Consider the following 27,841-nt stretch of genomic DNA (forward strand, 5'->3'; position numbering starts at 1 on the left):
CTTTGGATTCATCCTGGCAAGACTTCCCCGGAGCATCGTGTCGTGACTGACAGAACACAACTCCTACCTACCCGTGATCAACCTTGCTGGCCACTACATTGATCTGGACTGTGGATTGATAACGATAACATCGACTAGCGGGACAGTGTGTGTGAGCGTGAGTGTGAGATTGAATGCATATGCTAATTGTTGTATTTCCAATAAATGCGGCTTATTGCCTTTTCCCCGAAAAAGATCCTGTGTGCTTCTTATAAACATAAGATTTTTGGTGGAGAATTGCAAAAGGGGGAAGACATGCACCCTGATTGTTGAAAATACTGCTAAAAGTTATACCATACGTATAAAGTGATCAATCATTTAGGTGTGCACACCCCCGGTAGTAGAGATACCTGGCAATAGGGGGAGGATTAGAGTCCTCAGTGCTCCTACTCGTCCATCGGGAAAAACTATAAACAAACTGTTCGTACAAACTGCCTAGGTATATGCATGCCTGGTCATAGAGATACCAGGCCATAAGGGGTTGAATTTGAGTCCTCGCTGCTCCTACCCATCTGTCAGGGAAAAATTGCATAGGTGAATATACCCTTGGTTTTAGCAGGATCGAGCGCAAAAGATAGGGGGCTTAGTGTTCCCCCCTCCTGCTCTGTCAGTCAGGGTTTTTAGTGGGTATAGACTTTTTTGTGTGTTGTGTAAGTCCCAGCACAAGCGTTGGTCTACAGGAAAAGTTATAAGGGTAAAGAAAATTCATAAAAAAAATATGTCCAGGCGATATTTTCTATGTGAGACACAGCTCTGAAGAATAGAAGAGCAAGGGCAAATAAGGAGTAGATTTCTGTAAGACCTCACTCTGAAAGATATAGGAGTGTGGGCAAATAATGGTAGCACCTGTGTAAAAATGTTGAAAAGGAAGCAATCCAATTGGCACTGGTGAGGTCACATCTGGAGTACTGCATCCAATTTTGGGCCCCCCCACTACGGAAAGGATGTGGAAAAATTGGAAAGAGTTCAGCGGAGGGCAACGAAAACAATTAGGGGGCTGGGGTACATGACTTACCAGGAGAGGCTGAGGGAAATGGGCTTGTTTAGTCTGCAGAAGAGAAGAGTGAGGGGGGATTTGATAGCAGCCTTCAACTACCTGAAGGGGGGTTCCGAAGAGGATGGAGCTCGGCTGGTCTCAGTGGTGGCAGATGACAGAACAAGGAGCAATGGTATCAAGTTGCAGTGGGGGAGATCTAGGATGAATATTAGGAAACACTATTTCACTAGGAGGGAATGGGTTACCTAGGGAGGTGGTGGAATCTCCTCCTTAGAGGCATTTAAGGCCTGGCTTGAGAAAGTCGTGGCTGGGATGATTTAGTTGGTGTTGGTCCTGCTTTGAGCAGGGGGTTGAACTAGTTGACCTCCTGAGGTCTCTTCCAACCCTTATCTTCTATGATTCTATGAAAGATGATACCTCCAAGGGGGGAGGACAAGGATCACTACCTTTTTGTTCAAGAGATTGCTCCTTTTAAACAGATTTTGCTGTGTTAAACCAAACTTTGAAAGATATAGGAGTTTGGGTAGGGTAGGTTTTTTGGGTTTTTTTTGTGGGGGGGGGGGGGAAGAGTTATGTTGTGATTTCACAAGTTTTAAAAAAAAATGTTTCAGAAAAGAGACCAGGAGGTGTGGGGACTAGTTGAGGAGCCCACTGCTTTGCTAAATTGGTAGTGGAACAAAGCCTATGTCCATGAAAAGGGGCGGTTCAGGGAGGAAAGCAGGATCAGGCCCAGACAAGCAGGCAGGCAACAGATAAAGAGATTGGAAAACAGGTTGGGAGCCCTGAGGGGCATAGTGGCAGGAATAAGGGACGCAGGCATGGTGATTTCAGATCCCTGGAACAATACTTGGAATGGTAATACCTGAGCTGATGAAGGTGTCATTTTGGGAAATAAGCAAGTGATTTAAGGAAAATGTGAGACATTAACTCTGCAAAGGCTGGAGGGAATTAAGCAGTTAAACTTTGTAAAACTGTTAAAAAGAAAAAGTGTTATAAGGAGAAAATTTGGGGTTTCTTTGCAGCCGTTCTGAAGAAAAAATGGGCCCTTTTCCAAAGAAATGTCTATAAATAATCCAGACAAAGAGACAATCTAAAATAAATAATTTGACTATGGACAATTTAGTCAAATTTGCTAAAAGAACATAATGGATTTCTAATGGAACTTAACTGCATGCAAATATATAGAAATGTAATTTATATACAGCTGTGTAAAAATTAAAGCAGTGTAAGGAATGTTAAGCAAAAGAGTATTTATGTATCTGTATGTGTGTGTAAATTTGTGTAAATACATTGGGTGTTTAGGACCTAAACCAACACCCTTGATTTCCAAAACTCTGTTTTGTAGGTTTAAAATAAATTGATTTTTGCTTTTTGTTTTGTTTTTAAATACCACTAAAAATCCATTTCAATCTTTCATTCAAAGATGCAAAACTAATAGACACTTTTTGCCAGACACAGGTAACTAGTGTTATTTGTCTTTGGTATTTAGCACTTAATCCTTAAGGTACCTCAATGCTTTATAAAGTTCAATATATTTTTAAAGACCAAAGTTGTGGTTGCAGCATGGCAGTCAAAACGAAAAGAATGGGAAGAGATTTGGCATTTGGGGGTATTTTTTGTAACAAAATACCAAAGAAGAAATGTAGTTAAAAAAAATTAAAAAAGACATTGCCTCTCTGGAGTAACAGCAGGGTAAAATGAAGAAAAAAAAAGAACAAGAAGCAATTTAGAAATATTGAGCCTTAAGGTGTCACTTTAATAAGGGTACATAAAAACTCTGAGCACAAAAAAAAACCCAGTTACACCTTATGTAAAAATTGATATAGCTAATAGAACGGTATAAATGTTAAACTATAAAAGAAATGTGCATTTTCCCCAGGACATGTGCAGTGTATATTGTAAAAGGGGTAAAAAAAATGCCAACCAAAACATGCTACTTAATTTTAATCCTATCCTCTGAATTTTAATACTACCCTCCAAAGCACTTGCAACCCCTCCCAGCTTAGTATTTTCCGCACAATTTGTAAGTATACTCTCTATGCCATTATCAAAATCATTGATGAAGAAATTGAACAGAACCAGACCCAGAATTGATCCCTGCAGGACCCCACTCATTACACCCTTCCAGCATGACTGTGAACCACTGACAACTACTCTCTGGGAATGGTTTTCCAACCAGTTTTGCACCCACCTTATAGTAGCTCCCTCTAGGTAGCATTTCTTTAGTTTGTTTATGAGAACGTCATGTGAGACAGTATCAAAAGCTTTACTAAAGTCAAGATATAGCACATCTACTCCTTCCCCCCTCTCAACACAGATTGCTACCCTGTCAAAGAAAGCTATCAGGTTGGTATGACAGGATTTGTTCTTGACAAATTCAAGCTGTTACTTATCACGTTATTATTTTCTAAATGTTTGCAAATTGAATGCTTAATTATTTGCTCCATTATTTTTCCAGATACAGAAGTTAAGCTGACTGGTCTTTAATTCCATGGGTTGTCCTTATTTCCCTTTTTATAGATTGGCACGATATATGTCCTTTTCCAGTCATCTGGAGTCTCTCCCATCTTCCATGACTTTTCAGAGATAATCGCTAATGGCTCAGATAGCTCCTTGAGTATTCTAGGATGGATTTCATCAGGCCCTGCTGACTTGAAGACATCTAACATGTCTAAGTAATTTTTAACTTGTTCTTTTCCTATTTTAGCCTCTGATCCTACTTCATTTTCACTGACATTCACTATGTTAGACACCCAATCACCACCAACCTTCTTGGTGAAAACCGAAACAAAGAAGTCATTAAGCACCTCTGCCATTTCCACCTTTTTTGTTAGTATTTTCCCCCCTCATTGAGTAATGGGCCTACCCTAGCCTTGGTCTTACTCTTGCTTCTAATGTAGTTGTAGAATGTTTTCTTGTTACCCTTTATGTCTCTAGCTAGTTTCATCTTATTTTGTGTCCCTGCATACTTGTTTTATTTGTTTTTATTAATTCTTTATAATTTGACATAGTTTCCACTTTTTGTAGGACTCTTTTTTGATTTTTAGATCTTTAAAGAAAATACCTGAACATGAGACTATAACAATGGCCATACTGGGTCAGATCGAAGGTCCATCTAGCCTGGTATCCTGTCTTCTGACAGTGGCCAATGCCGGGTGCCCCAGAGGGAATGAACAGAACAGATATTCAGCAAGTGATCCAACCCCTGTCACCCATTCCCAGCTTCTGGCAGACAGAGGCTAGGGACACCACCCCTGCCTTACTTGTCTTGGAGTCTTCTGACAAGTAAAAGCCTAAAATTTTGTGTGTTGAACTGTCACGGTGCAAGCCTGACCACTAGAACATTCATTAACACTGCTATCTTCATACTGCCCAAGTTTGTTGTAATGTTATCATGCTAGAGGGTAATCAGAGAAGTCCTCTTTATGCCAGATATATTGAAGGGGTACATGTAGCACCAAGATACAAAGTAATTTCAATTGAGGTGAATACATTCCTTCAGTTACAGTTAGTCAACATTTTTCTGATGACTTCTTTTTCTAAAATGATAATACAACAAAAATGTGTTTTTCCCAAATGTGTTTGTTGGGACAGTGTTTTGATAAGAATGAAAAATTTGCTTTTTCTTTTTTGGTTTTCAACTTTTCCTTCCCACCCCTTTTATCCCTTTTTCAGTAACAAAAGGAAAAATGGAGAAAGAAAAGGGATGAAAATGTGAAAACCAACAAAATTTTGATTTGTGAAAATTGTCACAACAAACAATAAATGTCTTTCTTTTCTAAAAATCTGAAACAAAATCATTTACAAATTTTAATTAGCTGCTGAGCAATGGTGTCTCCTACTGACCATGTGCTACACTTTGGAATTCCTTTCTTTACTCAACATGTTTAATGCAACTGTCTCTGGTCCACAGGTGACTGGAAATTTTTGGCACAGAATATATTGTTTGTCAAGCTGAAGTGTGTCAGCTACCACAGGATTAACATTGGGCTCTCTGCTTTCAAAATGAGAGGCGCAAACTGAAACCCACAACATGGTAATTAGTTTTCACTAGGTAATTAGGAATTATGATTACATCCCCATCATGAGAGAAAGATGCTGACTGAACACAACATTTCTCTCCTACACACAAAATGTCATTTCAGCTGCTATTTGGTTTCACGTCCAGCTTCCTGCTGATTTTATTATGGGGTCTGGTGAGAAGCTGAGTATAGCGAAAAGGAAATAAGAACACATGACAAATCAGCCTGCAGCAGGTCAGTTGATTGTAGACACTATTTGAAAAACCTGAAAAAATGTTTTTCTGACCCCAGCATTAGCACTGCCTTGTTAGGTTTATCACAAGATAAGGCTGTGCAAGGCAAACAATGGCCTGGCCCTGATCGTAATATTGGAAAATTAAGAATATTTTTTTCTGAGAAATGGCACCAGTTCTGCTCTCCTGGTGGTGTAGCTCCACTGGCAGGAGTCACCTGGAGTTACCCCAGTAGCATACGAGGAACATGCCCCTTGCCCTCATTACTTTTTTACATCTGTAAGAAGCAAATTCCACACTCTTTGCTGAGGAAGCAATACACTTTCTTTGTTCTTAATGACATTATTATAAAAGGCAGCAAATCACCTTCTGCTTTGTGTTCCCTGAGTGCACAGCAGGGGCAGTGGATTGTCAAACCCTTTCCAAGCACCTCATCACTTAGCCTGCAGGAAGTGAGATGGTTTTCAGAGCAGAGACCTTTGTGTGCTTCCTTCTGTGGAAATGAAAGGGGCAGGGAAGCAATAAAGGCCATCATGCCCAGGTTCCCCAAATGCATGCAAAGTCCTCAAAAACACCATCTATGCTGGCTTGGCAGTGAGGCCTCCAATAATCAGAATGTTGAGAAGAGCCCTTGCATCACATGAACAGGGACATCTCTGTGGGGTTCAGAAGCCAGGTTCCCTCATGGACTGTTCACTGCATCTCTTATCTGTCTGCGTTCTCTGCCTCAGCACTGGCAGGGTTCAGTGGAAGGCGTCTAGGACCTCTGCACGCAGTTTTTGGCTCCCCAGGGCCAACACTGGCTATCATGTGCCAGGCAAACTGATCAAATGTTGCAGACTGCCACGTGCTTGTTCCAATACTGGAGTTACTGTCTAGGCAGAGCAACTCATGGGATTGCCCAGGACACAACGTGAACAGCCCTGTGAGGGCAGCATTCTACAGAACATGGGCACTGGGCCCAGCCCTTCTCTCAGCCACACCTGCCAGGGCATTTGATCCACACTGATTTTCCTGCCACTTGCATCTCACTGCATGACAAACAAGAGAGGACTAATGCAACTTGAGTCTCAATCGCATGCCCACTGAACTAGGTGGGCATACTGTGGTTCTGGGGGAGCCATCAGAAGCAAGAACTCTACGTCTGAACTAACTGCACAGATATCCCCATGGATTCCAAAGGGATCAGGATGCTAGTCTCTGCAACATGCCCTCTTCTTGGTCCCTATCTCTGAACAATGCAAATCCAATTACTAGTCCCATAGAGAGGCAATGCAAACCACAGTAGCCTCTTCTTACACCAGGATTAATTTGGCCAGTGCTTATCACCAGATCTCTGAGTTTTCCAGAGACTCATGCAAGGCATCCAGACCCTCAAATCCTCTACTTCAGATTGAGCCATATTGTAGTGTCAATTTCAAGTGCACACATGGGGATTTCCAGGTGTATCCTGCAAGGAGAAGGGGAAGAGAGTGGGATAGGGGTGGAAATGATGATAAAATTAAGTAATTTGCCCCAGTCACATACAAATGGATTCAGGGAATGACAAAAGGGATTTAAGCTGCTCATTGCATCCTACCTCTTCTGGTTATGTGTTGGGACAGTCCCCAACCAAACAGAGCCCTGCTCCATGACGGCATCCCCTGGGGATTGTGACAGAGGGTGGCTCTGGAAGCGGCCCGTGCATTGATTTCCCTCTTTCAGTGTCCCCTCTTCCCAAGGGTCAATGGCCTGTCTGCAGTCTTTGCTATGCCATATAGCAGCCTCTTCCTCAGGTACCCTCCTGCCACAAGCTGTGGCACAACTGGTGTGTCTGCCTCAGTTTCTCCTTTCTTCCATAGCCCGCAGTAACTCCACATAAGTTTTCGGCGTACAAATATTCCTTTGCTGGGTTAATTTAGTATGAAAAGGTCTAAAACCATAGTCCAGGATTCCCCAGCACAGTCCAACCAATATATTCACTCTTTCAAGTCTCAGCAGTCCATGAACACAAAATACAGCTCTGGTGTCACTTACTATGTGCCTCACCTCTCAGTACAGCTGCAGCACCTCCCACCACCACTCCACCAAGCCCCTCTAGTTGGAATCCTGCTTCTCCATTTCATTCTCAGGTAGGGTTCCTGCTCTCACCTGGAGATATTAACAAGCTCACCAATCCATCATTCCCCAGCCTTCAGCCCTCTCTGGCCATCTGACTCCAGCTCCATGGCTCAAAGAACAAGCAGGCATTTCCCTCTGAGGCACTCAGCCCCCAGCCCAATCTGGACAGGGCTCTCTGGCCTGAGGAAATTTGTAGGTGCTCCTCCCCTCCACACTCCCAACTACCTTCCTGCCTTCTGCTTTCACCAGCCTGATATAGAGCCACAGGTCACTGGGGAACTCACACAGCTCTCTCCTTTAGGTGCATTCCCTCCCTGATGCTCTCAATCCCAGCTCTGCTCTTCCTCTGAGCTCTCTGGGCTCTGAACGTGCCTTCTCACCTTTGGGTTGGTTCTCATTTATAATCCCTGGGACAGACCTGCCCTCCTCATTGCACCGAGCCAGGGTGCACCTAGATTAGAATAGGAGAGCTGGGCCTGATTTCATTTCAGGGGGCAGCTATGCTGTTGCACATGCTGTACAAATAAATAATAACAAGGTATGGCACCTCTGATCTTCCTGACTGACTTCTTCACTCTGGAGTTCAGCCAGAGAAGACAATGGAGTTCAGCATGCCAGCATGCTCTTATCCCATGAGAAAGAGGTGGTGGTGAAACTCTATGCTACCAGCTTCACATTTTGTTTTAAAGTTCCCAGCCCCTAACTGGTCAACTAGAGCAGTGGTTCTCAATCAGGAGTATGCATACCCCTCAGGGTACACAGATATCTTCTGAGGGATACATCACCTCATCTAGATATTTGCCTAGTTTTACAACAGGCTACACAAAAAGCGCTGGCAAAGTCAGTACAAACTAAAATTTCATACAGACAATGACTCGTTTGTACTGCTCTATGTATTATACACTGAAATGTAAGTACAATATTTATATTCCAATTGATTTATTTTATAATTATATGGTAAAATGAGAAAAAAATTCACTAATAGTGTCTTGTAACACTTTTGTATTTTTAATGTCTGATTTTGTGAGCAGGTAGTTTTTAAGTGAGGTGAAACTTGGGGGTACACAAGACAAATCATACTCCTGAAAGGGGTACAGTAGTCTGGAATGGTTAGATCCGATAACTCAGTAGCTCTCAATCACATGACTCCAGTGATATTGCATTCTTTTCCACTGCAGTCTCCGAAGGTTTTACAGTTCTAGTGCTAATTGATCAAGCGTAATATCCAACACTGTGATCATCCCCATAAACAACTCCTCCTTTTATTAATCTCTCCAAGGAATGCAAGATCAGGGTTCTCCTGTCTCAAATGAGACAATGAATTTGCTTACCCTCTTTTTTTACTATAGGAAATCTTGTGGGCACTGCTTCTTTTTATATTGCCAGGAGTTAAAGAAATCCAAATTGTCTAGATTTTGGCACACACATAGCCAGCGAGTCACAATTACTGAGATAGAATCAGAGGCCAAACCACTAGAAAACCATTCAGCTAGAGCCACGCATGCTCCAAACCCACCACAAAGATCAGTTCTTCTACAGGGGTCTCATGGCATGTATACCCCATTTACTCTTCCATTTCAAGCCATGTCTTCAAATACAGATTGCTGCAAGAGTGGATGCTTTTAATTTAGGGAGGGTCCAATTTAACTCTTGGAGGATTTTTACATTCAGTTCTATTTATAGGATCAGCTCTAGGCACCAGCGAAGCAAGCACGTGCTTGGGGCAGCACAATTCCAGGAGGGGTATCCGGCCACCCGCCCCCCCTTTTTTTTGCGCACTTGGGCAGTTTCACTCTCGGAGCTTGGGGCAGCAAAAAACCGAGAGCCGGCCCTGTCTATTTAAAACTATTTCTAAGAACTCTTTAAATAATGTAGTCAATTTCACCGTGACAGTCTCAACAACAGGTAATATCTTAAATCAAAAATTTCCCAACACTGAATTACAGGGGATTTTGCAAATTTACAGACTAAGGAGATTAGAAATTCACAGACTGCCTATTAAAATAATTCAAGAAAGTGTTTTTGAAGAGCTTGAAGGACTAATCAGGATAGACAGGCTGGAGGGCTCCGCAAACTTCCTAAAAGGCAGATGAATTGACATCTGTCTTGGGGCACCTCAGACAGGTCAGGAGGTTACTGGGAACTTTCATCACTTCTTTATCCTCTTCTAGCCAGAAGCTTATTGGTTTGCCATTGTCACTCTGTCTGGAGTGGCTCACAACTGACAATGCTAACCACAGTGCAGACTGTCAAAAAGCAGGGCAGACACGCTGACCTGGAGGTATGTTCTATAATTAGATTTCATCAACCCGGTAACAAGTGTGCACTCCTAAAGTATTACAATAGTCTTATAATGGAGTCACAGACAATCCCCTTGGGTACTCCAGTCTATCTTGCCTCCACACTTACACCAAAAATCATAAAATATTCTGGTTCCTCCCAGTCCCAAGAGACCAGTCACTTATCCCAGATCAATTTGTCCCTTAGATCGCACACCACAGACAACACCATAGGTGGTGGATCCCCTGACTTGAAGTGGATTCCATCATACACAGGGTTTACAGTTTGGTTCAATGGCTCTCTGGTTATAGTGGGGGAGGTTTAGGTTGGATATTAGGAAAAAACTTTTTCACTAGGAGGGTGGTGAAGTACTGGAATGGGTTACCTAGGGAGGTGGTGGAATCTCCTTCCTTAGAGGTTTTAAGGTCAGGCATGACAAAGCTCTGGCTGGGATGATTTAGTTGGGGTTGGTCCTGCTTTAAGAAGGGAGTTGGACTAGATGACTTCCGGATATTCTATGATTCTCTCTGCACCCCCACTATACAATTTGTTCCAGCACCTTTGGACAGCGCTTGTAGTCAGTCCTGTAGTAAACTAGTTAAGGATTTATTAACTAAAAAAAAGAAATTAAAAAGTTATTTACAAGTTACATCAAGCAACATATACACACAAATGAGTTCAGTGTATGGTTCCAATAGGCGACAAGATGTAGTAATCTGTCCACAGTGTCTTTTTAGGGCTAACTCAGCTAGACCCTGGGGACCTTTGCATTGGTTTTTAGCTAGGGTGATCAGTTAACAATTGTTAAAAATTGGGATGAGGTGGGGGTAACAAGTACCTATAAAAGACAAAGCCTCAAATATTGGGACTGTCCTTATAAAATTGGGACATCTGGCCACCCTGTTTTTAGCTCCAGCCCTTGTAAGAGTCCAAACAGAAAACAGATGAAAAATCTTAGTCAGCTACCTTTATTTCCCTCTTCCATAATTCCAGCTGCTTGCATGGGTGTAAGAGGGCCAGTAAACCAGGCTTTGTGTTGTGATGTTCCACAATGGCGCATTTAGTCTTGATAGTTCTGAATGGGCTGGGGGAACCACTTTTCCTGTCTAGATTCATACGTTCAGAGCAGGTGCTTTTATAGTCATAAAGCAAACTTATATTTTACCTTATAGCACAGGAAACATGCATTACAAGAAAGATTAATGTGTGTAGCAACTTATAAGCATTTTAGAGAGTCTACACATTAAAGACATCCTTACAAGTCTAACACCTGTCTTGAACAACACTAACATACAGGTGAGCTGGTCTGGTTCCCAGTTATGAATTTGTCAGGGCTCAGCTGATGCCTACAGCCTTGGCAAGAGCTGGCACCTGGTTTACTAGCGTCACAGCAATCCCCTATTATTTTTCATAGATTTACACCCTAAACATGCAAGGTGGTTCCAGCTTTGGTCTAGTACTCCAAAAGTGTATATAGAAAACTGGTCTGCCAAGGAATCTTTTACATGCCTTTGTGACTAGGGGCTGCTCTCACCGCTAGTGGTGCCTCCTTCTGGCCATCCTGCGGATTATCTCTGCCAGGCACTCCACTCCCTTCTGGCAGTGTCTTCACTTGTCCCCCTGTCTCATTTTGTGGCCCCTCTCACTCCAGGAGCTGCAGTTTCCTCTGGCCAGGTCATTACATAGCTCCCCCTTCTGGGGTTGGTGTAAGAAAGTCTTTCCAGGACTCCCAGACAGTCTGCTGGCATGGTCTGTGCCACGTCACCTGTGGCTGGTAAGGGAACCCAGGCCTGACCTCTTCTCCAGGTTCCAGTCCAGGGACCCTCCAATCAACAGCCAAGGCCCACACCTTGCTGCTTTTCCCCTGAGCTTTTCCTACCTTCCTGGCTTGCCCCCTCTCTATGTTCGCCAGCCTCCCAACTCCCTCCTCTCAGGGAGTAACTGTGGACTACCCTCCACCCCTAACGCACCTCCCTGTTCCCAAGGAGAGACTACAGCCTACATCCCTGCAGCCCTCTTCTGCTGCTAATTTCCTGCCTTTATAGTCCTAGCCTAGCTCATTCCTTCTTGGCTGGGCTCCCTCACTCTCTCAGGGGATTCCTTGGCCACCTGATTCCTCTTCGCTATGGCCTGTTGGGTTAATTAGCCCTCTTCTCAGGCTGCATTAACCCTTTCAGGGAAAGTGTGGGGTAACACCCCATCACAACCCCACACAGCAAACACAGCCAGTCCCTATTACGTGTAGGATTGGTGACCTAACAGCTTTGGGGAGAGGGCTCTTTGTGATACTGCTCAGAGTCATCTGACACTTTACATGAGACGAGCAAGAGCAAATCATTTGTCTCCAACCCAGCCTCCTACTGCAGAAATGGAGCCCAGATTTCTACTTTGCAAACTCTTTCCTTTCAGTCACAGCCAGTCACCAGTCACCTTTCCTGCCCTATATTAGCATGGGAAAGACTACAGACTCTCAGCAATGAATGTGGTAATTTTTCTTTTATATTTCTAGTTCCCCCATGACCATGGGCTTCTGAGGGCTCAAAGGCCAACCCTTGGGGGGAACCATATGAGGGAATCCAGGTCTGGGAGGCAACACTAAAATCTAAGGGGGAAAACACCTATCCCGTCAATGCTGCCCAGAAAATAGCAAGCGCAGGACATCAATAGCCTGGAAGCCTTCACTTTTACAAATCAGTGTCATTCATGGGTTTTCTGCTCCATTAATAACAGTTCGCAATGTTTTTTTGTCCTTGGCTGTAACACCTAAAACTTTAAATTTTCATTAAAGGAGAGCAAAAAATGGAGCATTAAAAACTTCTGATTTCAGCTCTTACTTAGAGAGAGCAAAATGTGCTGTCAGCAAGAGCTTCAGGGAGATGAAGTCCAAGGGAGGAGGATGGGCATCAGAGCCCAAGCCACAACTTCCAAGCTCGGTCTGCACAGCTATTTTTAAGACTGCTGACCCAGGCTAGGAGGCTTGCTCCAAAATGCTGTGTAGGCATTCCTTTAGAGTTAATTTCTTCTATAGACACCAGGTTGCAACATGACCCAAAATCCTGTGAAATTCCTTTCATTTAAAATCCAAGATGTTTGTACTAACTGTACTATTATTTCTAAAACACTGTAGCTAACGCTCAGGGTAAAAGTCAATTTTTTTAAAAGTTAAGCCTCCTTTTCTACTGACAGCCACTCTGAGTTTACTTTACCTGAAGGTCGTCTATAAAAGCGCTATGAAAGATTAATGTGTTTCTAACATGCCAGTGTCAGAAATATTTAATAAATATTTAATATTTATATATTATTTATAATTTTGCAATACATTCTATAAATGAGAGAGTTGTACAGGTTCCATATAAAAATTAAATCTATCATTGTACTTATTATGATAAAACTTTTCAATAACCTATTAATTATAAAGGAAAACCAGATATTGTGCATGGGTTCCAGACATGTTCAATATGCCATTCATAATGAAACATGCAAGACTTTTTAATGTACCAGCCAACTAACATGTCTGTGGCCACATTGGCTAGATAAAAGGGGAGACCTGCTCATATTTACCTGACCTCCACCCTCCAAACTCCAACCCAAAGCACTTGCTCATGCTCTGCAGAGAAACTGATGTCTTTCAGAGGCTGACATTTCTCCTTGGCTTTAAGCTGCTTCTATAAAGCATCCAGGCATTTCATTGCAATGAAGCCAAGAGGAGCCAGCTTAGCTGACTAAACTAGGGGCACTGCTGGATAAGGGAGGGCAGGGAGAGAACAGGAACTGGAGTCCCAGTGGAGCAGGAGCTGCCAGCTATAAAGAAGAGATGAATGTTCATGGGAGAACAGAACAAAGCAGCTGAGTATTATGTCCAGTACAGAAGAGGAAAGAGAGGACAGGGTGTTGGGCAGCATGACCAGGCAACACAGGGAAAAGGAACCAAATAGAAAGGAAACTTGTGCAAGGGGGAGAGGACCAGGCAAAGGGAAACACATCTATAGGAGCAACCAGAGAGAGAGAACTGTCAGTTACTCATCTTGTGCATAACCCGCCAGTCAGCAATAGACTTCTAGTCCCTAAGAGTTAATGGAGTAGAGTGAGAAACTTGTACTTTGCCCAAGGGAAGAGGCGGAAGGGGGATACACAGGAGGATAATAGACAGAATTGCCAGTAAGTAATCTTTCCTCAAACTACATCTCTCTCCTGTCCTATCCCATCCAATAACTGTTACTCTCAGTGGAGGCAACAAACAGCTAATCATCTCCCCCAGCTGCCAAACCTGGGGCAGTTCTTTTGAGCATGGGAAATGCTCTGTGCAGCTGCTCAAAATACATTTGAACGATTCTGCACATCTTGCAAGTGGTCCCTGTGGGCACGGAACAAGGCAAACAGCACATGGATTGACTGTGAACATATTGCACAATTTTAGTAACAGAGTACTTAACAATGGGTTTAGTGTGTGGGTGGTGTTAATGGGCTGTGATACACAGGGAGTCACAGTAGATGATCTGCTGGTCCCTTCTGGTCTTACACTCTAGGATTATAATCCTAGGACCATTACATTTAAAACCATGGAGGCGGCTCCCATTTCCCAGCTGACATTGCAATGAATTATGCACACCATACAGAACATGGCTAGGTGCTGCACTGTGGCCTACCATATCAGTCAAGGCTACCTTGGCTCAACACTCTGGAATGTAGTTTCTCCAGTGCTTTATTTCTCCCCAAACACACTTGGTTTCTAAAGGAGCTGCAAAAATTATTCAAGTTAGCTGCTCCCATTCTGGATCTTTTTCCAACTAATGATAGAGGCTGTCCAAAATGATGTCCCTTCCCAAAGGTCACTGGTAACTTGCGCTTGGCTGCTGCATGACTCCCTGGTAAGTGCTTTGGCACTGCTTCCCTCCTGCAGCACTCAAGGAGCTGGTGCTAATGAGCTGCACCTTCTGGTAAAATACCACAAATAAGAAGGAGAACTGCAATTTTTTTAAATTAACAATTACTGGAAAATGTGCTGAGTTATGGATAAGCTGAAGGGCCCTCAAGGCACTAAAAGTGTTTTGCTTATAAAAAACTGGCCTACATATAACACACAAAGGGATTCGGGAGAGTATGCATTGTGATATCCAATCAACAGACAAATACTGTATGTTTTCACGTGAAGCAGAGGTAAAAAGGTAAGGCACAAAAGGTACCAACATAGATGTTTTGCCAAATGAAGTTCCAGAATAGATCAGAATCATAGAATCATAGAATATCAGAGTTGGAAGGGACCTCTGGATGTCATCTAGTCCAACCCCCTGCCCAGAGCAGGAACAATCCCCAACTAAATCATCCCAGCCAGGGCTTTGTCAAGCCAGACCTTAAAAACTTCTGAGGAAGGAGATTCCACCACCTCCCTAAGTAACGCATTCCAGTGTTTCACCACCCTCCAAGTGAAAAAGTTTTTCCTAATATCCAAACTACATCTCCCCCACTGCAACTTGAGACCATTACTCCTTGTCCTGTCATCTGCTATCACTGAGAATAGTCTAGATCCATCCTCTTTGGAACCACCTTTCAGGTAGTTGAAAGCAGCTATCAAATCCCCCCTCATTCTTCTCTTCTGTAGACTAAACAATCCCAGTTCCCTCAGCCTCTCCTCATAAGTCATGTGTTCCAGGCCCCTAATCATTTTTGTTGCCCTCCGCTGGACTCTTTCCAATTTTTCCACATCCTTCTTGTAGTGTGGGGCCCAAAACTGGACACAGTACTCCAGATGAGGCCTCACCAATGTCGAATAGAGGGGAATGATCACATCCCTCGATCTGCTGGCAGTGCCCCTACTTATACATCCCAAAATGCCATTGGCCTTCTTGGCAACAAGGGCACACTGTTGACTCATATCCAGCTTCTCGTCCACTGTCACCCCTAGGTCCTTCTCTGCAGAACTGCTGCCTAGCCATTTGGTCCCTAGTCTGTAGCGGTGCATTGGATTCTTCCATCCTAAGTGCACTTGTCCTTGTTGAACTTCATCAGATTTCTTTTGGCCCAATCCTCCAATTTGTCTAGGTCCCTCTGTATCCTATCCCTACCCTCCAGTGTATCTACCACTTCTCCCAGTTTAGTTTCATCCGCAAACTTGCTGAGGGTGCAATCCACTCCATCCTCCAAATCATTAATGAAGATATTGAACAAAACTGGCCCCAGGACCGATCCTTGGGGCACTCCGCTAGATACCGGCTGCCAACTAGACATGGAGCCATTTGAGCCCAACAATCTAGCCAACTTTCTACCCACCTTGTAGTGCGTCCATCCAGCCCATACTTCTTTAACTTGCTGACAAGAATACTGTGGGAGACCATGTCAAAACCTTTGCTAAGGTCAAGGAATAATATGTCCACTGCTTTCCCTTCATCCACAGAACCAGTTATCTCATCATAGAAGGCAATTAGATTAGTCAGGCATGACTTGCCCTTGGTGAATCCATGCTGACTGTTCCTGATCACTTTCATCTCCTCTAAGTGCTTCAGAATTGATTCCTTGAGGACATGCTCCATGATTTTTCCGGGGACTGAGGTGAGGCTGACTGGCCTGTAGTTCCCAGGATCCTCCTCCTTCCCTTTTTTAAAGATGGGCGCTACATTAGCCTTTTTCCAGTCTTCCGGGACTTCCCCTGATCGCCATGAGTTTTCAAAGATAATGGCCAATGGCTCTGCAATCACATCCGCCAATTCCTTTAGCACTCTTGGATGCAACGCATCCGGCCCCATGGACTTGTGCACGTCCAGCTTTTCTAAATAGTCTCAACCCACTTCTTTCTTCACAGAGGTCTGGCCACCTCCTCCCCATGCTGTGCTGCCTAGTGCAGTAGTCTGGGAGCTGACCTTGTTCATGAAGACAGAGGCAAAAAAAGCATTGAGTACATTAGCTTTTTCCACGTCCTCTGTCACTAGGTTGCCTCCCTCATTCAGTAAGGGGCCCACGCTTTCCTTGGCTTTCTTCTTGTTGCCAACATACCTGAAGAAACCCTTTTTGTTACTCTTAACCTCTCTTGCTAGCTGCAACTCCAGGTGTGATTTAGCCTTCCTGATTTAACTCCTACATGCCCAAGCAATATTTTTATACTCATCCCTGGTCATCTGTCCAATCTTCCACTTCTTGTAAGCTTCTTTTTTGTGTTCAATATCAGCAAGGATTTCACTGTTAAGCCAAGCTGGTCGCCTGCCATATTTACTATTCTTTCTACACATCGGGATGGTTTGTCCCTGTAACCACCATAAGCATTCTTTAAAATACAGCCAGCTCTCCTGGACTCCTTTCCTCCTCATCTTATTCTCCCAGGGGATCCTGCCCATCAGTTCCCTGAGGGAGTCAAAGTCTGCTTTTCTGAAGTCCAGGGTCCGTATTCTGCTGCTTTCATTTCTTCCTTGTGTCAGGATCCTGAACTTGACCATCTCATGGTCACTGCCTCCCAGGTTCCCATCCACTTTTGCTTCCCCTACTAATTCTTCCCAGTTTGTGAGCAGCAGGTCAAGAAGATCTCTGCCCCTAGTTGGTTCCTCCAGCACTTGCACCAGGAAATTGTCCCCTACACTTTCCAAAAACTTTCTGGATTGTCTGTGCACCGCTGTATTGCTCTCCCAGCAGATATCAGGATGATTGAAGTCGCCCATGAGAACCACGGCGTGCGATCTAGTAGCTTCTGCGAGTTGGCGGAAGAAAGCCTCGTCCACCTCATCTCCCTCGTCCAGTGGTCTATAGCAGACTCGCACCAGGACATCACCCTTGTTGCTCACGCTTCTAAACTCAATCCAGAGACTCTCAGGTTTTTCTTCAGTTTCATACTTGAGCTCTGAGCAGTCATACTGCTCCCTTATATACAGTGAAACTCCCCCACCTTTTCTGGCCTCCCTGTCCTTCCTGAACAGTTTATACCCATCCATGACAGTACTCCAGTCATGCGAGTTATCCCACCAAGTCTCTGTTAATCCAATCACATCCTAATTCCCTGACTTTTCCACGACCTCCAGTTCTCCCTGCTTGTTTCCCAAGCGTTGTGCATTTGTATATAGGCATTTGAGATTACCCGCTGATCGCCCCTCATTCTCAGTATGAGGCAGGAGCCCTCGCCTCTCACACGCTCCTGCTCGTGCTTCCTCCCGGTATCCCGCTTCCCCACCTACCTCAGGGCTTTGGTCTCCTTCCCCCGGTGAACCTAGTTTAAAGCCCTCCTCATTTAGGTTCGCCAGCCTGTTCGCGAAGATGCTCTTCCCTCTCTTCGTTAGGTGGAGCCCGTCTCTGCCTAGCACTCCTCCTTCTTGGAACACCATCCCATGGTCAAAGAATCCAAAGCCTTCTCTCCGACACCACCTGCGTAGCCATTCATTGACTTCCACGATTCGACGATCCCTACTCCGGCCTTTTCCTTCCACGGGGAGGATGGACGAGAACACCACTTGCGCCTCATACTCCTTTATCCTCCTTCCCAGAGCCACGTAGTCCGCAGTGATCCGCTCAAGGTCATTCTTGGCAGTATCATTGGTGCCCACGTGGAAAAGCAGGAAGGGGTAGCGGTCCGAGGGCTTGATGAGTCTTGGCAGTCTCTCCGTCACATCGTGAATCTTAGCCCCTGGCAAGCAGCAGACTTCTCTGTTTTCCCGGTCAGGGCAGCAGATAGATGACTCAGTCCCCCTGAGGAGAGAGTCCCCGACCACCACCACCCGCCTCCTTCTCTTGGGAGTGGTGGTCGTGGGACCCCCAACCTTAGGACAGTGCATCTCATGCCTTTCAACTGGCAGAGTCTCCTTCTGCTCCTTTCTCCCAGACGTATCATCTGGTCCACTCGCCGCAATGGTACCTGTGGAGAGAACATGAAAATGGTTACTTACCTGTATCTGCGTTGCTGGTACATGGACAGTCCCCCTTCTTCTTCTGGAGATCACATGTTGCCAAATTTCTTCACTGTCCTCCTGTCCCCGCTGTGCAGCCTGCTCTGAATCTTCAGAACCTTGTACCCGTAGAAGCATATCCTGATGTCTGTCCAGGAAATCTTCAGTTTCTCTTATGCAACGCAGGGTCGATACCTGTTGCTCCAGACCTTGAACCTTCTCTTCCAATATGGAGACCAGCTTGCACTTTGCACAAACAAAGTCGCTTCTGTCCTGTGGAATAAAGACAAACATGGCACATCCAGTGCAGGTCACAACAGCTGAAGACTCCCCATCCATACTACCTTCCTACTACGAGCTTCCTCAGGAGATGCAGTAATTACTCAGAGAAGCCATTAGGGTGTAAGCCTCAGTGGGCTCACCCCAGGCGAACTCCCAGGCAAACTCCTGCTGTTTGCTGCTCTGCTGTTCCCCACTGCTCAGCTGGTTCGCTGCCACTCAGCTGGTTCGCAGCTTACATGCAAAATGGTTGAGTTGGATAGTTTTAAAATTGTTTGATAATCTGCATTTTTGTCAAATAACTGATCATGCAAGGGTCCCGTGACAAAAGGATATGATTGTGGTGAAGCTTCGCTGCGGTTGGAATGGGAATAGTAAGGGAATGTAAAGAAAGAAGTTTTTCATCTGTGTAAACTGAGTGCATCATGATTAAGAAGTTGAAGGGAGGTGGCAAACCCATTGAGATCATTGATTAGTCCATAGCACTTTCAGTAAAAAAAAAAAAAACACATGGTATTTATTTTAATTGTTCCTGTAATAAAATGTATTGGCCTGATTATGTAAATGTCCCTCTTTGCATTTTAATAGTTGAAGTGACCTTGTCTTGCAGGAAAGCCAAATGGGACAACTGCTAATACAAATTCTAGCTCATGGCCAACACAAAGAGAACCTGTTAAAAGAACAAGCCCATGCAGCTGCACACATTAGGTGAGCTCTCACACCACCCACTCATAGTGATTACATCATCTCTCCTTAAACCATCAGTTGGCTGAGCCACCTGTAGCATATGGAGATTCATTGAACTAACACCTGCTTCAGCCCATCCTTTCCCCCTCTACTGCCAACACCCATCCTTTGGAAGCAAAATTAGACTCATTGGGGGAATTTTTTTGTTTATAACTAATCACGGGTTCTGAATGTCCATGTGCAAACCTCACATCTCAGTTGTTCGCTCGGTGGTGCTGTTTGGTTTTGTACACATAATTGTTTGTGTAACATTCTCAGCCCCATCAGCACACAGGTGGAGTTTCATAACAATAAATACTGAGTGAGCTGTAAACAGAGGTGAAGCAAACAGAGGGCATTTGCCTTGGAGTTTGCCTGGTGCAAGTTCCCACAGGGTTTTTGCCTTTCAGGCTTCTGTGAGCAGTAAATACAACATCTGAAGAGGCTCTTAGCAGGAAGACAATATGGATAGTGAGCCATCAGATGTTGTGGCCTGCACAGGATGTGCCATGTTTGTTTTTTTCCCAGAGGACAGAAACAACTTTGTCTGTATGAAGTGCAAGCTGGTCCCTTTGAGGAGAGGCTGAGGGAACTGGGCTTAGTTAGTCTGCAGAAGAGAAGAGTGAGGGGCAATTTGATAGCAGCCTTCAACTACCTGAAGGGTAGATGTTTACAATACAGTGCAAGCCAGTGCATAATGCAGGCAGCAATCTCCGGCACAACACTGTCTGAGGAAGCTACATTTCAATTTTTTGCAAACTAAACTTTGATGGAAGCACTAATGTGCATGACCATGCCTGGTCATGAAACCACCACATTTCCCATTAGGCAAGACAGCATATTGAAATCTTTGCAGCTAGAGTTCTGCCTGGTTTTCTACCAATTATTATTAGTGGGAGCCGATTTCTACCAATTATTATTAGTGGGAGCCGATTTCTACCTACAAAGGCACCAGCAATACCTTTGTACTTGCAGATGTGTCAAGTGGTGGCATTAGTCCCAGAATTAATGTCTTTATACTGTGATACAGCCAGGATTGGCATTAAAGCACTAGCAAGTAGGTCACTCTTGTGCTATACTTGTCTGTCTCATAAAGATCTAGGTATGAGCATAAAATATACGGCAAAACCCCAAGGACCAGCCAGGACTTGGATGTCAAGGAACTGCTATCAAGACTCCAGGAGGCTAGGCACTATCAAGTTTGCAAAAGGGGTGTTTTATATGGTGAACTGAATATCAGTGGGCAGTAGATACAAAATTAACAAACTTATCCTAACTGTGTTGACGCATACGGCTTCTGCTGGTGTTGTGAAAGGAGCCACATCCTTCCTGAAGCTCCCACCAGAAGGGATCAGCAATGTTCACTAAATATTCAGGACAAAGGCTGCTCTGGAAAGAAGGCCTGTGCACAGTTTGATCAGCCACTGCCCAGTGGAAATACCCTGTTCACACTTGGCATGCTCTGGGGCCAGTCATTCCCACACTGTTATTACATCAGCTTATCAGCATAATCACTTCCTTATCAATAGCTTCTGGTTACACTGGCTCCAGGGTTTTCAGTATAAATTAGTTGGACCTTTAGTTAAAGCCTGACTCTGAGAGACAGGAAAGGACAAGGACCGAGCACACTGGAATCCATGATCAGTGACACAATGACCCTAGGAACCTGTTAAAGCAGCTCTGTTGACACAAAGAAAGAAAAGGAGTACTTGTGGCACCTTAGAGACTAACCAATTTATTTGAGCATGAGCTTTCGTGAGCTACAGCTCACTTCATCAGATGTATACCGTGGAAACTGCAGCAGACTTTATATACACACAGAGAATATGAAACAATACCTCCTCCCACCCCACTGCAGGACAGTGGGGTGGGAGGAGGTATTGTTTCATATTCTCTGTGTGTATATAAAGTCTGCTGCAGTTTCCACGGTATACATCTGATGAAGTGAGCTGTAGCTCACGAAAGCTCATGCTCAAATAAATTGGTTAGTCTCTAAGGTGCCACAAGTACTCCTTTTCTTTTTGCGAATACAGACTAACACGGCTGTTCCTCTGAAATCTGTTGACACACTATCACAAGGATACAGCATGAGGGGCAGAAACATGGCATAACACCACCCTCTGCCCTCCACTGGTGAACCCAGTTCCTAAGGCCATTGTTGCAAATGTGCCGTCTCCTGTAGCAACATGGAACATGACAGATGCAGCATGCCAGATGTATGAGAGAAAGGGGCAGCAAACAGAGGCCAGCCCTGCAAAATATCCACTTTAGGGCTACAGGTGCTTGATTCTGCCTGGTGTTAAACACCAGCCCCAGACAGGCATGCAGGGAAAAGTAAGGCCTGTATGAAGACAACCCTGCACTTGGCAGGGAGAGCAGGGTCATAAGAGAAGGTGTCCTAGGGAAGGGGCTATGCAGGTTGCATGCAACTAGTGTGTCACAGGCACCCTGCCTATTAAAAATAGTTCTGAGCTGAGTGTCTCGGATGCAACACACTGGGCCAATCTGTTTTTCTGGTGGGACTGTCCAGCAATGGATGGGACATTTCTCTCCATCACGAATAAAAGAAACACTGAAAAAAACAAAAAAGACATTCTTTACCAGTTTTGACATGATACTGTAAGGAGCTCCTCATTTCTTGAAGACAATCCATTTACATAGGCACAAAGAGCCAACTTTGCAACCCTTGTTCAGCTTTTATTCAGTGCTTTCTTAGGGAAAGCTCACATTGTCACTGAGCAATGTCAGAATAAAACCTGAGTAAAGATTGAATGCAACATTGGAGATCAATCAATTTTTAAGTAATAATGGTATCCCTCCCTCATTGCAAGAACAAAAAAAGATGTGTAACACATTTGTTTGTGAACTCTGCATAGTGTTATCTCCAGTATGCAGTTACTCACAGCTACCAGCACTGATCGGACTGTAATTCCAGAGTACTGTATTTTCTATTGCATGTGTTCCATAGTTCATGGCAGAATACACAAATGCTAGTTACGTTTATTGAATGTACGGTGTATAAAACATTAATCTGTTAATAATGATCAGAGCTCATGTCCACAATTTCTTTCTTTTCTTGCTTTTCACTGAGGGAAATGCCGTGCGATCTGCATAACAGATCTTAACTGCAATATTCACTCACTCCCATAATACTCAGAAAAAAATCAGTATTTATACACAGAAGCCCTATAAGGCACCGTTATGGGGAACAAGTCCACAACTCCAGTACAGGATTGGATCACCCAGGATTTGATTATGCTGCCCACCCTTCTCTTGAGATTCTTCATAATCTAGGACTCTGCAAACAGTTTATCCTAAACTCTTCTGGAGACTTCTCTATTTTTCACAAATCAGAGGATTTCCGTTTATTTTCAATCTTTAATTATTCAGGCTCAGTGCTTTCTTATTGTGGCCTGCAGAATTAAAAACCAAAGGAGATAGGAAAGTAATTAGAGAGAAGCAAAAATGAACCACTCATTTAGAAACTCCCTACCTGTAATTATTTCCATGTCCAATCCACGGGTGTACCTTTCAGCAATTTAAACTCTACTCTTCACAGGTGTTGACAGCAATAACCTTAACAATAAATAGGATTTGCTATTTTATATGCTTAAAAATAGGATTTAAAAATTACATATAAAACCATCCTTCAAGTCTCCCAGAAAGAGAACATCAGCAATAGCAAAAGGGAAATGGAGAAAACAGGAAAAAAATGGTGAGAGGGGAGCAGGCACCACACAGCGATCAGGAGCAAAATAGCCATGCTAGGTCTGCAGCAGTCTGGGTCTACCAAATATAAAGGGCTGGTCAAAGGAGGGCATGCTGGGAAATGTAGTTCCTACAAGAAGGCATTATGTGCTTCTTGGCAGGGGTCTCTTGTTGTGTTTTACCTGTTACTACTGTATCACAGAGACCATTTCAATTACAGCAGCATTTATAGACAATTGTGGTGAGATTAGTGTTTGGAAAGTTGAAAGAAAAATGGAGGAACAGAAATAGTCAAAAAGCAGGGTATTTAGGTCAGTTTTGGTATGAAGAGTTAACAATCAAAATATGCAGAAACCTGGACAGGGTCTACAAAGGACATAGGTCTTCAGCCAGACTTTAAATACCAGCCCCTTGCTCCGCATGTCTCAGTTCCTGTTTACCCAACTGGGGATGCTGTGGTTTGAGGAGGGGTGGGGTCCAGTTGAAGGATACTCGCTTCATTGAGCGCCTTCATATTCCTGAGTCAGAGATTGCCACCGTCGCACAGAAGCAGTGAGAGTGGGTGCAGCCAGAGTGCCAGGCAGTTTACCTAATGCCCATCCAACTACTGACATTGGACATTTTAAATTCAGCAGCTCTGGGTAACTTGTATCTAAGGACTAGATCCACAAAGGGACTGAGTTGCTAACTCAACATTTAAAGCCTCAGACCCCTGCTCAGCTACCCCTAACCCATAGGCATCCACAGTCCCTAGGTACTTAAGTTTTCACCAATGAAGTCCCCATATTGCCTAGATTTCTGCCAGTGGGCATGTGTAAATGTTACACAAAGCCACAAGTACTGACGCTGCAGAGCTGCTCAGTGCCTAAACCCCAGCAGGATTCTCAATCTAGACATTTGACAATGGGGCCCAATCAGGTAGACATGCTCAAGAAGCTGCCTGCTAGATAGGGGTCCCACCTAAAACATGGGGGAGGAGCCCCCCAGCCCTCCCCATTAGGATGTGGGAGACCCCAGTTCAAATCCCTCCTCTACCTCGTTCAGAGCAAGGACTTGAACATTAATCTCCTACCCAGGTCTGTAACTAGAGCGGGGCAGGAGATGCAGCCACCCAGGGTGCAGAGCCAGGGGGGGCTCAAAAATTGGACAGTGCAGGATCAGGCCCAGTGGCATCAGCACCCCTGCAGGATCAGGTCCAGTGCTGTCAGCCCCCCTCCCCTCAGGATTGGGCCCAGCAATGTTGGCCAGAATCCTGGGCGTAGTTTGGGGGGGGGGCAATGCCCCCCAAATAGGCTTGCCAGGCACCCGGATTTCGACCTGAACGCCCGGTCGAAAAGGGACCCTGGCAGCTCCAGTCAGCACAGCCAACTGGGCTGTTAAAAGTGTGGTTGGCGGTGCAGCAGGGGCCCTGGCTAAGACAGGCTCCCTACCTGCCCTAGCTCCTTGTGGCTCCCAGAAGCCACCGCCAGGTCCTTGGGGCCCTCTAGGCAAATGGGCAGCCAGGGAGGCTCCACGCTGCCCCACAGCTCCCATTGGTCACAGTTCCCTACCCCCAAACAGAGGCCTGGCTGGAGCGGAGGGGGGGTGCGCAGCGGCTTCTAGCCGCCCCTGCAGCTGGAGGCCACCTCCTAGGTCCTAGTGCCTGTCATCTTCCCCTTCTGCATGTGATGGGTACCCTACATGGCCCCCATCCTGTTTTCTGTACAATGGTGAGTATCCGGGGGGGGGGAAGGGGAGTGGGAGCATGCACCGATATAAGGGAAGGGAGCTGAGGTGGGGAAGAGTCAATGGGGAAGTAAGGGAGACAGTATCGGGCAGGGGGAAGAGAAGGGGATGTGGGAGTGAGGCAGGGGGATAGGATGAGGAAGAGAAGGGGATAGCAGAAAAGCAGGAGCCCCTCATTCAGCATCCCCTCAGTAGTAGCATCCCCATTAAGCCAGCCCATTTCTCCCCCCACTCCCGCCCCGCACTGGCAGCCCACCTCCAGCGGGTACCCCTGCAGCAGGGGCCCCCTCTGGAGCCCTCCAAATACCCACTCCAGCACTCCGCAAATATCCCTCGTAGTACACAGACACCTCCCAAATACCCCATCTGGCTCTTTCCCCCTGGCAGCATCCTCTATTTGGGAACTTAAAATATGGTAACCCTAGGGGTCACTCTGTTCTCACGGCTTTGCTTTCTGGAACTGGTGGGAGCGAGAATGCCCTGCCATCAGCTGCCTGTCCCCAGTACCTGGGCTGGGCACCAGACTCGCATGGCAGAGCTCAGGCTGTGTGACTGCGAGCCTGGCTGCTATGGGGCTGGGGCACGGCAGCCAAGGGAAGCAAGAGGCAGTTTCACTCTGAATGTAGGGAGGGTGGGAAGAGTCACTAGGTGCAATGGCAGATTCCCAGGTGGCCACTGGGGTGTGATCGGGCTGCTGAGAGGCAGGTGCCCAAGGGGAACGAGTAATGCAGGGAGTAGGGACATCTCGTGGCAGTCAGGCTCCTTTGGGGCAAACGCAGCTTGGAGCTGTGCTGCCCACTGTGCCTGAGGACTGCCTGGCTGTGCAGAGGCCGCTGGCTCAGGGAGCAGGGCCAGGAGAGCTGCCAGGCAGCCAACCAGCACCCCGGCTTTTATGGCATGGAGAGCCAGAGGGCAGGGTAGCTCCCACCAACTTTCAATGTGCTGGCTCCTGGCAGGAGGTGATGGTTTTCAAGCTGTGGGGCACTTCCCCCTAGAGAGGCATGCTCCCACAGTTTGAAAACCTCTGTGCTAAGTGGGAGGCAGAAATTGGGGGAGGCATATGACCCCATATCTCCCCCCACATCACCTCTACGGGGTGCAAATATGATTGCTGACCTTGGGCACTAAAATGCTTAGTTATGGCTCTGCTCCTGCCTCCCAGGTGAGTGCTCTAACCAAAGGGCTATAGGGTATTCTGGGAGAGCCTCTCTCATGGTCTCTGATAGAAGCTCTTCTATGCTGTATAAAATAGAGGGCCGTGAAGCAATTAAAGTTAATTGTGATTAATTGTTCAATTAACAAAATTAATCTTGATTAATTGCAATTAAACAATAAAATACCATTTATTTAAATACTTTGGATGTTTTCTACGTTTTCAAATACAGTGATTTCAATTACAACATAGAATACAACGTGCACCATGTTCACTTTATATTTTTTATTAAAAGTATTTGCTATATAAAAACAACAAAATAGTGTATGTGAGTTCACCTAATACAAGTACTATAGTGCAATCTCATCTGATGCAGTACTCCAGATGTGGCCTCACCAGTGTCGAATATAGGGGGAATAATCACTTCCCTCAGTCTGCTGGCAATGCTCCTACTAATGCAGCCAAATATGCCATTAGCTATCTTGGCAACAAGGGCACACTGTGGACTTATGTACAGTTTCTCATCCACTGTAATCCCCAGGTCCCTTTCTGCAGAACTGCTGCTTAGCCATTCAGTCCCCAGCCTGTAGCGGTGCATAGGATTCTTCCTTCCTTCCTTGACAAAGCCTTGGCTGGGATAATTTAGTTGGTGTTGGTCCTGCTTTGAGCAGGGGGGTTGGACTAGATGACCTCCTGAGGTCTCTTCCAACCCTAATATTCTATTATTCTATTCCATGATTTTATGTTCATTTTCATTATCTGAGTCAGATGCCACCAGCAGAAAGTTTTCTTTTTGGTCGTTCGGGTGCTGTAGTTTCCGCATCAAAGTGCTGCTCTTTTAAGACTTCTGAAAGCATGCTCCACACCTCGTCCCTCTCAAATTTGGGAAGGCACTTCAGATTCTTAAACCCTGGGTCGAGTGCTGTAGCTATCTTTAGAAATCTCACATTGGTACCTTCTTTCCATTTTGTCAAATCTGCAGTGAAAGTGTTCTTAAGATGAACATGTGCTGGGTAATCATCCGAGACTGCTAGAACATGAAATATAAGGCAGAATGTGGGTAAAACAGAGCAGGGGACATACAATTCTCCCGCAAGATGTTCAATCACAAATTTAAATGGACATTTTTTTTTTAAACGAGCATCATCAGCATGGAAGCATGTCCTCTGGAATGGCAGCCAAAGCATGAAGGGGCATACGAACATTTAGCATATCTGGCATGTAAATACCTTGCAATGCTGGCTACAAAAGTGCCATGCAAATGCCTGTTCTCACTTTCTGGTAACGGAAATAGAAGAGGGCAGCATTATCTCCTGTAAATGTAAACAAACTTGTTTGTCTTAGTGATTGGCTGAACAAGAAGTAGGACTGAAATATTACATTACTTCACTCAAAAACAAAACAAAGAAAAAAATCTACATTTGTAAGTTGCACTTTCATGACAAAGAGATTGCCCTATGATACTTGTATGAGGTGAATTAAAATATTTATCATTTTTACAGTGCAAATATTTGTAATAAAAATAATATACACAGAATACAATATATATGAAAATGTAGAAAATCATCCAAAATATTCAATACATTTCAATTGGTATTCTATTGTTTAACTGCAATTAATCACAATTTTTTTTAATCGTGATTTTTTTTTGTTAATCGCAAGTTAAGTGAGATTAATCAAGAGCCCTAGTAAAATACATACATCTTGGCCAGAGAGGGCGT

General features: G+C 44.8%; 1 long non-coding RNA gene across 1 annotated transcript in view; it reads right to left on the reverse strand.

Annotated features, from left to right (window-relative positions):
- Positions 1–27,841, reverse strand: part of LOC142072608 (uncharacterized) — a 53,185-nt gene that overhangs the window by 18,220 nt on the left and 7,124 nt on the right. The window contains exon 2 of the long non-coding RNA XR_012669135.1: positions 23,028–23,110. This is a non-coding gene — a long non-coding RNA (uncharacterized LOC142072608). The remainder of the gene's footprint in view (positions 1–23,027; positions 23,111–27,841) is intronic.

This window comes from Caretta caretta, chromosome 6 (assembly GCF_965140235.1).
Source record: "Caretta caretta isolate rCarCar2 chromosome 6, rCarCar1.hap1, whole genome shotgun sequence".
Lineage (NCBI taxonomy): Eukaryota > Metazoa > Chordata > Testudines > Cheloniidae > Caretta > Caretta caretta.